Source organism: Stegodyphus dumicola, chromosome 7 (genome assembly GCF_044657685.1).
Source record: "Stegodyphus dumicola isolate Sdum_Otavi_A_Nest chromosome 7, ASM4465768v1".
Classification (NCBI taxonomy): domain Eukaryota; kingdom Metazoa; phylum Arthropoda; class Arachnida; order Araneae; family Eresidae; genus Stegodyphus; species Stegodyphus dumicola.
In genome coordinates, this window is record NC_140774.1 from 7955950 (window position 1) to 7971147 (window position 15198).

Sequence of the window (15198 nt, forward strand, 5' to 3'; positions counted from 1 at the left end):
TGCTGTTGATCTGTCCAACCACCTCATCCCTTTTGGAGATATCTGTTGTGTAGTCAAAGAGAAGGTCCGAAAAAAAATGGCAGCAACTTTGGGATGTTCAGCTTCAAAACAAGTTAAGACATGTAAAGCCTAGAATTGAGCATTGGGAATTAACTAGAAATCGTAAGGACAAAGTTCTTTTGACTCGCCTCAGAATTGGTCACTCTAGAGTGACACATAACTACCTTCTAAAAGCTGAGAATGAACCTGTTTGTTCATATTGTAATATTTGTCTGTCTGTTCGTCATATTTTAATTGAGTGTCCCTGTTTTAACAGTCTTCGTCAGAAATATTTTAATAGCTCTGACTTACCTCTCGACCGTTTAGTCGGAAGAGAGGTCAATTGTAATTTATTTTATTATTTAAAAGAGACTGGCTTTTATTACCAAATGTAATTTGTTTTGAAAACTGTCTTCAATTTTAATGTGTGCTTTTAACTTTTGTTTATATGACTTCATCCTCTGGATTTGGTAAATTTATCTATTTGTTTTTATTTATTCAATTTTAATGTTATCAATTGTAATCATCCCATCTTGCGTTTGGCGCGTTATAATCATCTTTGGTTTTTGCGCCATAATCACTCACTCACCCCCACACTCTATTGTAAAGTGTGAGAAGGGCATTCAGTGACTTATAGGTCAGATGCTTTAGCATTTCGTAATTCACGCGATCATCACCCGGAGAGACCTGTGTGTCTGCAACAAAGCTGTCCTTAATTCAAGAACAGTAAAGTCTCTGTTATAAGCCTCAGATTTGGAAGAGTTGAATGTGATGGGATTTATTTCAGAGTGCTGCTTGATAGAGAGAGTGAGTGAGTAAGTGGGGTTTTTGGCGCAAAACCAAAGATGATTATGACGCGCCAAACACAAGTTGAGATAATCAAACTTTATGAAATTAAAATACAATAAATAAAAACAAGTGGACAAATGTACCAAATCCAGAGGATGCACACATTAAAATCCAAGACACAATCCTCAAAACAGATTACATTAAGTAATAAAAACCAGTCTCTCTTAAATAATAAAATAAATTACAATTGACTTCTCTTCCGATTAAACGGTCGAGAGGCAAGTCACAGCTATTAAAATATTTCTTACGAAGACTATAAAAACATGGACACTCAATTAAAATACGACAGACAACTTTACAATTTAAACAAACAGGTTCATTCTCAGCTTTTAAAAGATAGTTATGTGTCACTCTAGTGTGACCAATTCTGAGGTGAGTCAAAAGAACTTCCTGCTTACGATTTCCAGTAAAATCCCAATGCTCGGTTCTGGGCTTTACATTTCTCAACTTGTTGTTAAGCTGAACGTCACAAATTTGCTGGAATTTTTTTTTTTTTTTTTTTTTTTAATCTTCCCCTTGATGACACAGCAGACGTCTTTAAAAGGGATAAGGCAACTGGTCAGTTCAGTGAGTGAGTGAGAGATTATGGCGCAAAACCAAAGATGGTTATAAAGCGCCAAACACGAGATGGGGTGTGTACAACTGATGAAATTAGAATACAATAAATAAAAACAAGTAGACAAATGTATCAAATCCAGAGGATAAAGTCATACAAAAACAAGTTAAAACCACACATTTAAAATTCAAGACACAATCTTTAAAACAAGTTACATTAGGTGATAAAATCCAGTCTCTTTTAAATAATAAAATAAATGACAATTGACCTCTCTTCCGATTAAACGGTCGAGAGGTAAGTCACAGCCATTAAAACATTTCTGACGAAGATTATTAAAATATGGACACTCAATTAAAATATGACGAACAGATAAACAAACATTACAATTAAAACACACAGGCTCATTTTCAGCCTTGAGAAGATAGTTATGTGTCACTCTAGTGTGACCAATTCTGAGGCGTGTCAATCAACATACCTTCCTTTCGTATCTTGATCCGCCTAGCACCACAGACATGTTGGTCAGCTAACTCGGAGAACTCTTCTTCTGAAACACACAGAAGGTCGATCTTCGAGATCACACCTCTACAAGAATTAAGTGTTTTGTGTGCTGACATAGTTATAGATATTTCTCCAAGTTTGGTTTGTCGAGAAAGAGAAGCAGACTGGATGGCCGATTTGGTATCAATATGCAGGTCTCCAGAACGGAATGCTAACCTATGCATGATTGAATGTATTTGCTTACGAGAAAAGGAGACATCTTTTGCAGTTCACCAGATGGACTAGTTCACCAGATGGACTAGAGATAACAAGGAACACGGACAATCAGTAGATGCTTTGGCATTTGCATCGGTACGGACCTCTTGCTAATGGTTTTGTCAACAATTTCAATATCTTTCGCATTTGCATCTATACGGATCTTCTTGTTAATGGATTTGTCGACAATTTTGATTTCTTGGTTGCATTCGACTCGAGGTTTTTAAGGATAAAGAGAGAAGCCATATCTAAGAATAAAAGATTCAGGTCCGACGGCCCCGCCCACCATGGAACCCAACAAGGGAACACAGATTCCTGTGTTAGGGCTAGCCGGACCTGTACGCAAACTGAAGCCCCACAGTCGACTTTCCTGAAAGCAGGTACTCACGAGAGGTTGACCCCAAGCCACTGACACAAGGACTAGTGACCAGCCGATTGACACCCGTGAGGACGACTAAGGTGCCTCCCGTTTAGCTGAAGCAGAGGCTAAAGCAGTGTGTTACGGACAGTACCTCGCCCCTCAACTAATAGGACCCTCGTTTCCTGCGATACAGATCTACACGCACGGCAAACACTTGGGCAGTTTTCTCGCCACTCGAAAACATGAGACAAGGGCTGTTCTACTCTCTTCTGACGAGCCCCAAACTCCGAAGAGAGAAACCACAAGGGAGAAGAGAACCAAAAAAAGTTCCCGCAAAGAGGAGAGGAGACGAAAAAGAAGAAAGATCACTGGGGCTCCAGGATGGTAATACCCCTCTCATCAAGAAGATGATCCCCTGAAGGGCTAGGATACCTCGGGATTGCCACACCCGTACTCACAAAAGTGAGCCCCCTGAGTCGGAAGTACAGCTGTGAATGGCTGGCAATGCAGCGGTAGAGGGCGGTAGTGAGCCGGGCAAACCACGATCCAATGCAACAGAGGATCATTCGCAACTCCTCATTTTGAGCATGATGGGTGAGTTTATGCACAGGGAAAAAGCTGACATGCATCGTAGGTATGGTCCTGCTAATGGGAACAGCAAAGCAGAGCTATGGTTGTACCAGGAACGGTTTCTGAACAGGCATATGCCGAAGCACACAATGTTCAAAAGGTTGCATCGGTCTCTGTGTGAAAACGGGTCATTTGAAGCCACCTTTGACACTAGGAGTGGAAGAAGTACATGAAAACCTCGTATTGAAGAATCTATCTTCATCATTGTACATGAATCACCTCAGACAAGTACAAGAGCTATTACATGTCGTCTTGCAGCTGAGTCATTCCACCGTTTGGAGAGAATTGCATGAAAATAGTTTTCACCCATACCATTTGCAGAGTTTCCAAACTTTGCAAGAGACAGATTACCCTCTTCGAGTTCATTTCTGTCATTGGTTCTGTCAGCAATGTTCTTGTGCGGTGCAGGCGAATTTCTCATTAGATGTGCTATTAACGGACGAGGAAACTTTCTCACAGGATGGCATCTTCAATAGCCACAACATGCACGTGTGGGTAACTCATAATCCTCACAGCACATGTCCACATGCATTCCAAACCCGCTTCTCCGTGAATGTGTGAGCGGGTATTGTTAAGGATTCCCTCATAGGCCCTTACCTCTTTCCTGTACATACAAATGCCTTATGTTCTATTTTTCTGCAAGAGGTGCTACCGGAATTACTGCAGGACGTTCCAGCTGTTGTTCGTGATCACATGTGGTTCCAGCATGATGGTGCACCAGCCCATAACCATGTGCGGGTCCACAATTACTTGGATGGGACATTTCCGGGCCGATGGATTGGCTGTGGTGGACCTGTTCGATGGCCACCCCGTTCGCCACATCTTGGATTTTTTTTATGGGGCCCATCTTGAAGAGCATCATTTACGAGGCGCGTCAAAAGAACTTGCGGCCGAGCATTGTCATGCCAAATGAGAGGAGCGTTCTGCAGAAAGTGTTGCCATTTTTTTCTCAAAGCTGGTCGGAGATTGTGCTCCAAAAACGAGCAGTAATACTACGCAGTGACAGTCTGCTGTGGGGGAATGGTATGTGTTAGGATGACACCATCACAGTCGTACAGGAGAACCACCATAACTTTCACATTGCTGGGGTTCTGACGAAATTTCAAACGTCGTGGTGACCCTTGATGACGCTAATCCTATTTGTCCAGCCAGCTGACGAATCGTTTGGCGGCGATCACTGCCCATTAGTGTCTGCATCGCTGACACTCGGACGACCTGGCTGCAGCATGTCCGCCACGTTTTGGCGTCCTTCATTGAAAGCTTTCACCATCTTGCTACGGTTCTGTAAGGCAATGCAGATTCCCCGCAAGCCTCTTGAAGCCCTTGATGACACCATCGTGCTGTACGACCTCTGGCACATTCAATTTTTATCCAACATCGTAGTTCTTGTTTCGAAAACATCCTGAGAACACTTACTTTAGACCGTGAGCTAACAAGGATTTGTTCTTCGCATCACTCTGCATGCACGTGACATAGGCAGAACGAGTCTTTTTGCTGAGAGGTAGGTATGTAGTTTACGTGTGGTATACGCGATATTCTTTGGTTTTGTTGCGTAGCGTTTTTTCAGCTGTGTAGCCACTATTAAAGTTGCAACCCTCGTATAAAAAAAGGAATTATGTACCTTGCTGCCCCATTGAAATTTACAAAATAAAATATTTGTCTGCGTAACAGACAATGCACCAAATATGAAAGCAGCTATACGATTAGCCACTTTTGAACATTTGCCTTGTGTCGCACATACACTTAATTTCATTGTGCACGCGAGACTTCATGGCGCGGAACTATATTGCCTCATAAAAGAATATAAATCTTCGTGGAGCATTTTCACAGAAGTCCGTTGACAACCAAAAAAATTGCTGAGGTGCAAAAGCAGCTCAGGTCTGGTAAAAAGCCTCTTAAATTAAAAATGGACGAAGTGACTAGATGGAACAGCACCCTGGATATACCAGAGAAAGAATGTGTATCCTTCAGGAGCCTCTAGAAGCAGCCCTTGGACTCCTACACAATCCTGTTGCAAATCTGTCAGAAAGTGACTGGCAGGCTATTCCAGATGTGATTAAAATTTTAAAACTATTTAAGCAGCTAACCCAAGAAATGTCATCTCAAAACCAGGTTACTGTTTCCATAGTTTTAGCTGCCACTGAAAGCGTACTTAGCATGTTCGAAAATTTAACTTTAAATATTAATACAAAAATTGGAAAAAATTCTACCTAATAAAATAATAACAGAATTCCAATACAGGTTCAAAAATTGCTATAGAAACTCAACATTATCTAAAGCAGCGCTATTATTAGACCCACGGTTTAAGAAGCTGGCATTCAGACTTCCTAATGAATCAAATTATGAGTGTGCTAAAACTGCTGAAAACTGAATTGAAAAATATTTTAATGTTAACACACAGCAGACAGTAAAACCAAAGAAAGCCACACCAGCAATATTCACTGACAATAGCGAGGACTCAATTTGGAAAGACTTAGAACTCAGTAAAGAAAGACTTGCAACACAACAACATCAAACTCAGAAGACGACATCAAGTTGCAAGAACGACATAAAACTCAGTCTCAAATTCCACAGTATCCAGCATCGTCACTATTAGGCAATATCTTGAGGAATGCATTCTTTCTAGGAATGGTGGCAGGCACGGGCATCACTCTACCCTGAACTTTCAGTTTTAGCAGAGAAATAGTTACCAGTTATGCCTACCTCGAGAACTTTTTCGAAATCGCAGCAAATACAAAGTGGTGGTGGTAGTATATTTATGGCGCAGAGCTCCACAGGCCATATGCGCCAAACACAGGATTCATTTTTCAACATATGAACTATAGATTCAAGAAAAAAGTCTAAAGACTACAGCACACTTTTAAAATCAAGGCAAGTAAAAAGATATTGAAATAGTGGGATGAAACTGCTGATTATGTCTCTGATAATGAGATATGCAGTATAGATATAAAATCCTAAAACATCTGATTCATTAAAATTCTAGCATAAAATCTCAGGACAAAATTCAAATTAAATAATAGAAACCTGTTTCTTTCAGGTACTGAAATTGTTATTGACCTCTCTTCCGATTAAACGGTTGAAAGGCAGGTCGCAGCTATAAAAATACTTCTCACGAAGACTATTAAAATATTGACACTTAATTAAAATATGATACACTGAGAGGCAAACATTACAATTTGCACAAACAGGCTCATTCTCAGCTTTCACCAGGTAGTTATGCGTCACTCTAGTGTGCCCAATTCTAAGGCGCGTCAAAAGAACTTGCTCCTTACGATTGCAAGAAGTATGCGAATGCTCTATTTTAGCCTTCACACTTCTCAACTTGTTATGAATCTGAATGTCCCAAAATTGCTGCCATTTATTTCTGATCTTCTCTTTGATGAGACAACAGATATCGTTAAAAGGGATGAGGCAGCTAGACATTTCAACAGCAGACATCACTCCTTGCTTTTTATTCCTGTATGTCCAGAGACCCACGAAAACAGAATTTCAGATCCATGACTTATTAATTTAATATTTCGCTTCAGTACATCCACTATCACAGGACTGTCGGTGCTTCAAAAGGATTCTAAAGCTTTCAGTGCACAGTAAGAGTCTGTATATATAATGAAAATTCTATAGCATAGCATTGAGATGTACAAAAGCGCATTATAGATAGCAGTCAGTTCAGTGGTTAAGAACGAGGAGGCGTCGTGTAAATGTCTGCCCTCCAAACGGTCACCAATTATAAATGACATCTCTGCATGACAAATTGTTTCAGATCCATCGGTATATATAGAAAGATAACTGATGTAACTATGCCTGTGCTCAGCAAAAATTTGTCTGTACATCATGTCATTAGTGGTTGTTTTTCGTAACTGTGGAAAATGTCAATAAGCTGGATTTCTGCATTCTTCCAAGGTGGGATCTCAAAATGCTGTACTGCTTGTGGAGACATATCAAACAAGGAGATTTCTTCAATGAGATGACGAACTCTGGCAGGAAAATAAGGCACACAGGATGAACGTGCTTCAAATAAAAGGTCACAGATATCATCAAGTAAACACAGTTTATAAGGATGGTCAGCTTGAGACAATATATTAAAATGCTGTAAAAGAGACAACTCCTCACGCCTCAAACGGAGTGATGGCTTGTGACTGTCAACATAAAGGTTCCGCAAAGGAGATGTTCTGAAGGCACCACAGAGCCTAATCATTAACAGGATCTAGTTTTAACAACACTGAAGACTGAGTGGATCCGTAAACAAAAATGCACGCACCCAGTCTTCTGTTTTGAAAACGTAAATCCTTGTCTTTTTGCATATTCCTAGATCCTATTCAAAGCGATCTGGTGGTGGTAATAAGCCATATGCGCCAAACACAGGATTCCTTTTTCAAGTAAAAAGCCAAGTAAAAAGAGATTTAAATGGTGGTATGAAACTGCTGATTATGACTCTGATAATGAGATATGCAGTATAGATAAAAAATCCTAAAACATCTGATTTATTAAAATTCCAACATAAAATCTCAGGACAAAAATCAAATTAAATAATAGAAACCTGTTTCTTTGAGGTAGTCAAACAAATTCGTATTGACCTCTCTTCCGATTAAACGGTTGAGAGGCAGGTCGCAGCTATTAAAATACTTCTCACGAAGACTATTAAAATATGGACATTTAATTAAAACATGATGGGCTAAGAGACAAACATCACAATTTGCACAAACAGGCTCCTTCTCAGCTTTCACAAGGTAGTTATGTGTCACCTCTAGTGTGCCCAATTCTAAGGCGCGTCAAAAGAACTTGCTCCTTACGATTGCAGGTAGTATGCAAATGCTCTATTTTAGCATTCATCCTTCTCGACTTGTTATGAATCTGAATGTCGCAAAGTTGCTGTCATTTATTTCTAATCTTCTCTTTGATGACACAACGCATATCTCTAATAGGAATGAGGTGGCCGGACATTTCAACAGCAGATTTCACTGTGATGTCCGCCAGGTCATTGCTCTTTATTCCTGTATGTCCGGTGACCCAGCAGTACAGAATTTATTATCCACACCTTGTCAGTTTAATATTCAACTTGAGAACATCCACTATCACAGGATTCTCGGTGCCACAAAAGTATTCTAAAACTTTCAATGCACTGTAGGAGACTGTATATACCAAAGCGATCTGGAGCTGCCTCTCTACATGTCTCATATGCGCACCTCAACAGCTAATTTGTAGATCATCAACATATAAAGATCCTGAAATGGTGGAAGGAAGTTGGTTTAATACAGAATTTATTTTTAGGCTGAATAGAGTTACACTAAGCACTTAACAGCACTGGCGTATGATGTATTTTGTCGAAGCTTGTGCTCTGGACTAATCTTCTGGTTTTGATGTAATGTTCCTAGTAACTTTTGCAGTCTGGACTTCTTTTTCCGATTTCCATTTTGGGCACATGCGAGAAAATGCTGGGTGGTCACCCTTGTAGTTTATACACAATGGCGCAGCGGTACAATTCTGAGAATCACGGCCAGTCTGTGAGCATCGGGCGCAGGTGAGGCTGAAATGAAAAGACATCTTAGAATGGCCAAAACGCTGCCATTGCAAGCATCGCATAGGGTTTGGAATATAAGGTCTTACAGGACAATTTAGGTATCTGGCCTTAATATTCTTAGGCAGATCAGGTGTGCTGAAGGTAGGATCACGTGTTTCGTGTTGATCAACTTACCTTCTTTACGCATCCGCCTAACACAGCAGACATTTTGGTCAGACAGCTCGGAAGCGATCTCTTCTTCACAAGAATACAGAAGGTCGAATTCTGAGATTACACCACGACAATAATACAGTGACTAATGTACTGTTACAGTGACATTCACTTGCCCAAGTTTAGTTATTTGAAGTAAAGAAGCAGACTGGGTAGCTGAGGTTGTATCAATAAGCAAGTCTCCAGAGTGGAGAGGTTTCATATTATTCGGCTCACCAATACAAGAATGAATGTATTTATTTATTACGAAAGCAGACTCTACTGGGACATCTGGGAACTCTCCTTGCTCTGCCCACTCATGCTTCTCTCGCCCAATGGCGTTGCCGCTGCTAGGTACGCGGAGTTTCTTGGTCGACTCATTCGTCTTTTAGGCAGCTGCATTCTTCCATTTTTCATGTAATCACATTGAATTATCCAAAAACTAACAGATGGGGTACTTCGTATCCCTTTACCGCGACATGTGCACCACATTATTTTCAATTTTGCGATAAATGCTCATGGTTTTAGACAAAAGCGTCTCGACGTTTGTGCCACGTCTTTTTAGCGCAAGTTCTTAAGTCAGTAAACCAGCGATTAGGGAAGTGAGGGCTTGCTGAAATAGGATATATACATATCCTAGTAATGGTGTCGCTGGTTCACCGACTTGAAGTCATACAAAGTACCCCATCTGTTTGTTTTTAGATAATTCAATGTGATTGGCATTGTCTTGGAAAACATGATGTTATTTTAACAAATAAGGCTATTACCGATTAAAAGAATAAAATCATAGCGAGATAATGAATCAAATGATCCTACCTTATCAGTAAATGACTATATAAGTAAGCTGCTTAGAAACATCTGATCTCAGTAGATTTCTCATTTCGTTGCAAATCTTGGAGGATTGTACTTCGAAGCAGTCATTCTTAACTCTTACAATAATCACGATGACCGAAATATTTGATGATAAGTTAATAATGTCCATTTTCAAAGATTTTCATGGCAAAGAAAAACTGATTCTGTCTTTGCGCAACTCAGCATGTATCCATTCCAACCCTTTGATCAGAACATAACCTTTGAATATTTACAGCCACCAACATATTCCAGCTCAACTTTGTTGCGCCTATGGGGAAGAAGATGGACTCACCTACAGTTTTTCGGGGACATCGATTGTCACCCAGCCCTCTACTCCTATGCTGCAGCATATTAAAAGTGAAACGGAAGCACTCACCCACGAAAAATATAATTACGTTCTGCTCAAAAAATATTCTGACGCGGATGCCAAGATAATCCGCTCACAGAAACTATGAAAGCTCCCTGGACCCTTCCTACTGCATTCCCACTCTGAGTTACAGCACGATGCAAGTAATGTATTTTACAAGGGAGAATTATATGACTCACATTGAGTCTGGAACATGGATCGCTTCTAGTGATGACCCCCCTTCCCAACGATTGTAGTCTGGAAACATGGTAACCCATCCCAGCCCGAAGTGAAGACTAATCGAATAAGTTTCACGTTTAAGAAAAATTACATCTTCACAACCGAACTGTTCTTCTGATGAAATAGACTTTAGTTATTATGACGACATAATTAACTCCATAACCTCAAAACCATATATGAATAAAAAGACTTTTGCATGCAAGAAAGCACGTTTAGAAGATGAGATAGCAGCCCAGGACGACTGGTTGAGTCGGCATTATCACTCGTCATGAAATCATGGTGAAGTGACTAATTATTGGTCATAAAAAAGGATGTGTCATCTTTCCATCATTGTAAGTAGAAATAATTCGTATGTTCGCTAATAAGAATGTTCAAATTCATATACAGAACTTTGCAGAAAAGAATAATTTTAACTGTGGATCTTCTCTTGAAGGGGTGAGTATGAATCCTGCAATGTGGAATGATTTCATGAACAAATTACCAAACTTTAATTTCAAATATTCGAAAGCATCTTTCATACCAAGTAATCAGTTGGCGGTATTTCACGCAATGTTCAACAAATTATTAAAAGCTCCTCCAGTGGTTTCCGTTTAACACCAAATTGTTTTGAATTAACAGTCATATCAGACCGATAAACTTTCAGATTTATAAAGTGAAATAAAACAGACTATCCAAACTGCTCTTTTTCAAAATGTGTTGTTCTGTATTGCTGGGTTCCTGGACACGTAGGGATCAAGGGAAATGAGCTCGCAGATATCATAGCTAAGTCTGCTGTTGATCTGTGCAGCCAGCATGTTCTGCTGATGGACATTAAAAATCTTATCAAAGGAAAAGTCCTAAAGAAGTGGCAACTGTTGTGGGATGCCCAGGTTAGCAATAAGCTTAAAACCGTAAAACCTTTAGTTGAATACTGGGACTCGATAGGAAACTGAAGGGAGGATGTTATTCTAACTCGTCTTCATATTAGTCACACTCGTGTAACGCATAGTTACCTTTTGAAGGCTGAGAGTGAACCTGTTTGTTCCTAGTGTGATAGTATTCTTACAGTACGTCATATTTTAACTGAATGTCCATATTTTAACTCGCTTAGACTAAAGTATTTTAACAATTCTGACTTGCCTCTTGACCGTATAATTGGGAAAGAGGCCAATTCTAATTTATTTCAATATCTCAAGGAGAGTGAGTTTTGTTATTTAATTTGACTTTCTTTTGATGAGTATTTGGATTTTAGTGCTATTAATTTTATTGTAATCATGTTTTATGTTTTCATACATGCATCACATCTTATATAATTACCCAATTTATGAATTTCTTCATTTTAACTTTCACCATTTTTATTACCTCTTTTTATCTTATAAGCCTGTTTTTGTATTAAACTTGTGATTGCGTTGAATTTATTTGTGGATGTGACTGCAACTTGTTTTTCTTTAACTATCAAGTGTCTGCTGCTAATAACCTGTCCAGGTTGTGTGCCATAATAATTACCATTACCATTACCATTCAAAATGTGTTACTACATGAGATAAGAAAATGGCGATCAGAATACCAGCAGCTGGAACAATTAACTAGCGAGCAATGCATGCAGAAACTTAATATTATTTACGAAGATTACTCAACCAGTCTCAACGAGGTATTTATTTGTGAGGGATGTGCAGTTGATCATCTAACTCACCGTCGCCACCCGTGTATAATGGGAACGCAACCCCTAACTCGGGAAAAAGCTACAAATAATACTGACAAAGCTATATTGTCAATGAACTTTAAAAAGACTTGCTCAAAAACACTTGCAGTTGTACATATGACAGTGATCATGTTCTAAAGAATATTTCATTGCCAACTTTATGTGATAGAATAGAAAATTTGTGAGAGAAAATTGTTTCAATAAATAAATGTTTTATTTATATTCAAATGTATCTTTATTTAGCTGTTAACTGTTTCATATTATGTTTTAAATGAATATCCCTACATTACTCTTACTGCTTAAGTCTTTTGATAACTTATCATAAGAATACTCATTTTTACCATTTACTGCTTATAAGAAATGATATATTACTCAGGTTTTATACTAATGTATTACTAGATTTGACATTTCATTTAAGTATTGGTAAAGTTTTACTGTTTTTAATGATGTTGGTGGTGGTAATGGAGCAAAGCTCTGAAGGCATATGCGCCAAACACAGGATTCGTTCTCCAGAATACATACATACAAAACTACAATACAAATTTTAGATACAGAAAAATGTCTAAAGATAACAGCACAATTATAAAATTGAGGAAAGTAAAGAGATATTGAAATGGTGGGATGAAAATGCTGATTATGACTCAGATAATGAGATATGCAGTATATATATATATATAAAATCCTAAAACATCTGATTCATTAAAATTCTAACAAATCTCAAGACAAAAATCAAATTAAATAATAGACACCTGTTTCTTTCAGGTGCTAAAACAAATTGAAAGTCGAGAGGCAGGTTGCAGCTATTAAAATACTTTTCACAAAGACTATCAAAACATGGAGTAAGTGAGTGAGTGAGTGAGGGTTTTGGCACAAAACCAAAGATGATTAAGACGTGCCAAACACAAGGTAGGATCATCAAAATTGACGAAATTACAATAAATTAAAACAGATGATCATTTACGAGACTCCCGTTGACACACTGGAGGACTTCGTTGCACGACAATCCATTGAGGCTGGAAGCGTACTCTAAATGCATGTCGTTTTTCAAAATGTTTGTCAATCCCTTCTGTGACGTTACCAAGCATGTATTACTGCTGGTGGTCGCAATTCTAAACATTCATTGTGAATACTGAATTCCACATGGCTACAAAAAAGCACTTTGCGTTGATTTTGTACATAAACACATTTTCCTCTTGTGTCTTTTTTTTCTTTTTTTGTGTGTGGTTTTTTTTTTTTTTTTTTTTTCCCTTTTTGCCTTAACCCGTCACTTTAGACCCTACATTCATATAAAAAACCATCATGTTTTAGATGCTCCACCACCCCTCCAAGTTTGTCCCATGAGCTATGAAACACCCTGTATATTAAAATTGGGAGCTGAAGTCTGCACTATTGGGTTGTTTTGAATGTCATGAGCGACATACAGCCGAATATACGAGGGTTGGAACTTTAATAGTGGCAACTATTTATTTACAAGGAATACAAAAGTGATTCATGTCACCATGTTTTACAATCCTTCAATATAGTCGCCAGCATTGCGTACAACCCGTTTCCAACGATGTGGAAGTCTCAGAATACCTGTAGCAGCGCCTGTTTTGTTGATAGTTTGCATGGACCGGTCTACTGCCGCAGGAACAGTTTGGAAGCGAGTGCCACGAAGTGGTTCCTTCATCTTAGGAATTAAGTCATAGTCACAAGGGCTTATATCTGGGGAGTTTGGGGGATGGTAAAGCACTTCCCAACCCCATCGCTTGAACAAATCAGTCACAGCTTGCGCTACATGCGGCCGAGCATTGTCATGCCAAATGAGAGGAGCGTTCAGCAGAAAGTGATGCCATTTTTTTCTCAAAGCTGGTCGGAGATTGTGCTCCAAAAACGAGCAGTAATACTACGCAGTGACAGTCTGCTGTGGGGGAACGGTATGTGTTAGGATGACACCATCACAGTCATACGGGAGAATCACCATAACTTTCACATTGCTGGGGTTCTGACGAAATTTCAAACGTCATGGTGACCCGTGATGACGCCATTCGTTTGATTGGCATTTCAGTTCTGGCTGGTACGTTCGGGCCCAAGTCTCATCCAGCGTAATGATATGGCGTAAAAAAGCATCTCCTTCGCAATCATAGCGCTTCAGGTGGGTTCGGGCAGCATCGTATCGTAGCTCTTTCTGCATTTCCGTCAATTGATGTGAAACCCATCGTGAAGCAATTTTTCTCATGGACAGGCATTCCTTGAGAATGTGCAGCACAGTCGTATGCGCTAATCCTGTTTGTCCGGCCAGCTGACGAATCGTTTGGCGGCGATCACTGTCCATTAGTGCAGCAACAGCTTGCATGTCTGCATCGCTGACACTCGGACGACCTGGCTGCACGATGTCTGCCACGTTTTGGCGTCCTTCATTGAATGCTTTCACCATCTTGCTACGGTTCTGTAAGGCAATGCAGATTCCCCGCAAGCCTCTTGAAGCCCTTGATGACACTGTCGTGCTGTACGACCTCTGGCACATTCAATTTTTATTCAACATTGTAGTTCTTGTTTCGAAAACATCCTGAGAATACTTACTTTAGACCGCGAGCTAATACAAGGATTCGTTCTTCGCATCACTCTGCATGCGCGTGACGTAGGCAGAACGAGTCTTTTTGCTGAGAGGTAGGTATGTAGTTTACGTGTGGTATACCCGATATTCTTTGGTTTTGTTGCGTAGCGTTTTTTCAGCTGTGTAGCCACTATTCAAGTTCCAACCCTCGTATAAAAAAGGAATTATGTACCTTGCTGCCCCACTGAAATTTACAAAATAAAATATTTGTCTGCGTAACAGACAATGCACCAAATATGAAAGCAGCTATACGATTAGCCACTTTTGAACATTTGCCTTGTGTCGCACATACACTTAATTTCACTGTGCACGCGAGACTTCATGGCGCGGAACTATATTGCCTCATAAAAGAATATAAATCGTCGTGGAGCATTTTCACAAAAGTCCGTTGACAACCAAAAAAATTGCTGAGGTGCAAAAGCAGCTCAGGTCTGGTAAAAAGCCTCTTAAATTAAAAATGGACGAAGTGACTAGATGGAACAGCACCTTGGATATACCAGAGAAAGAATGTGTATCCTTCTGGAGCCTCTAGAAGCAGCCCTTGGACTCCTACACAATTCTGTTGCAAATCTGTCAGAAAGTGACTGG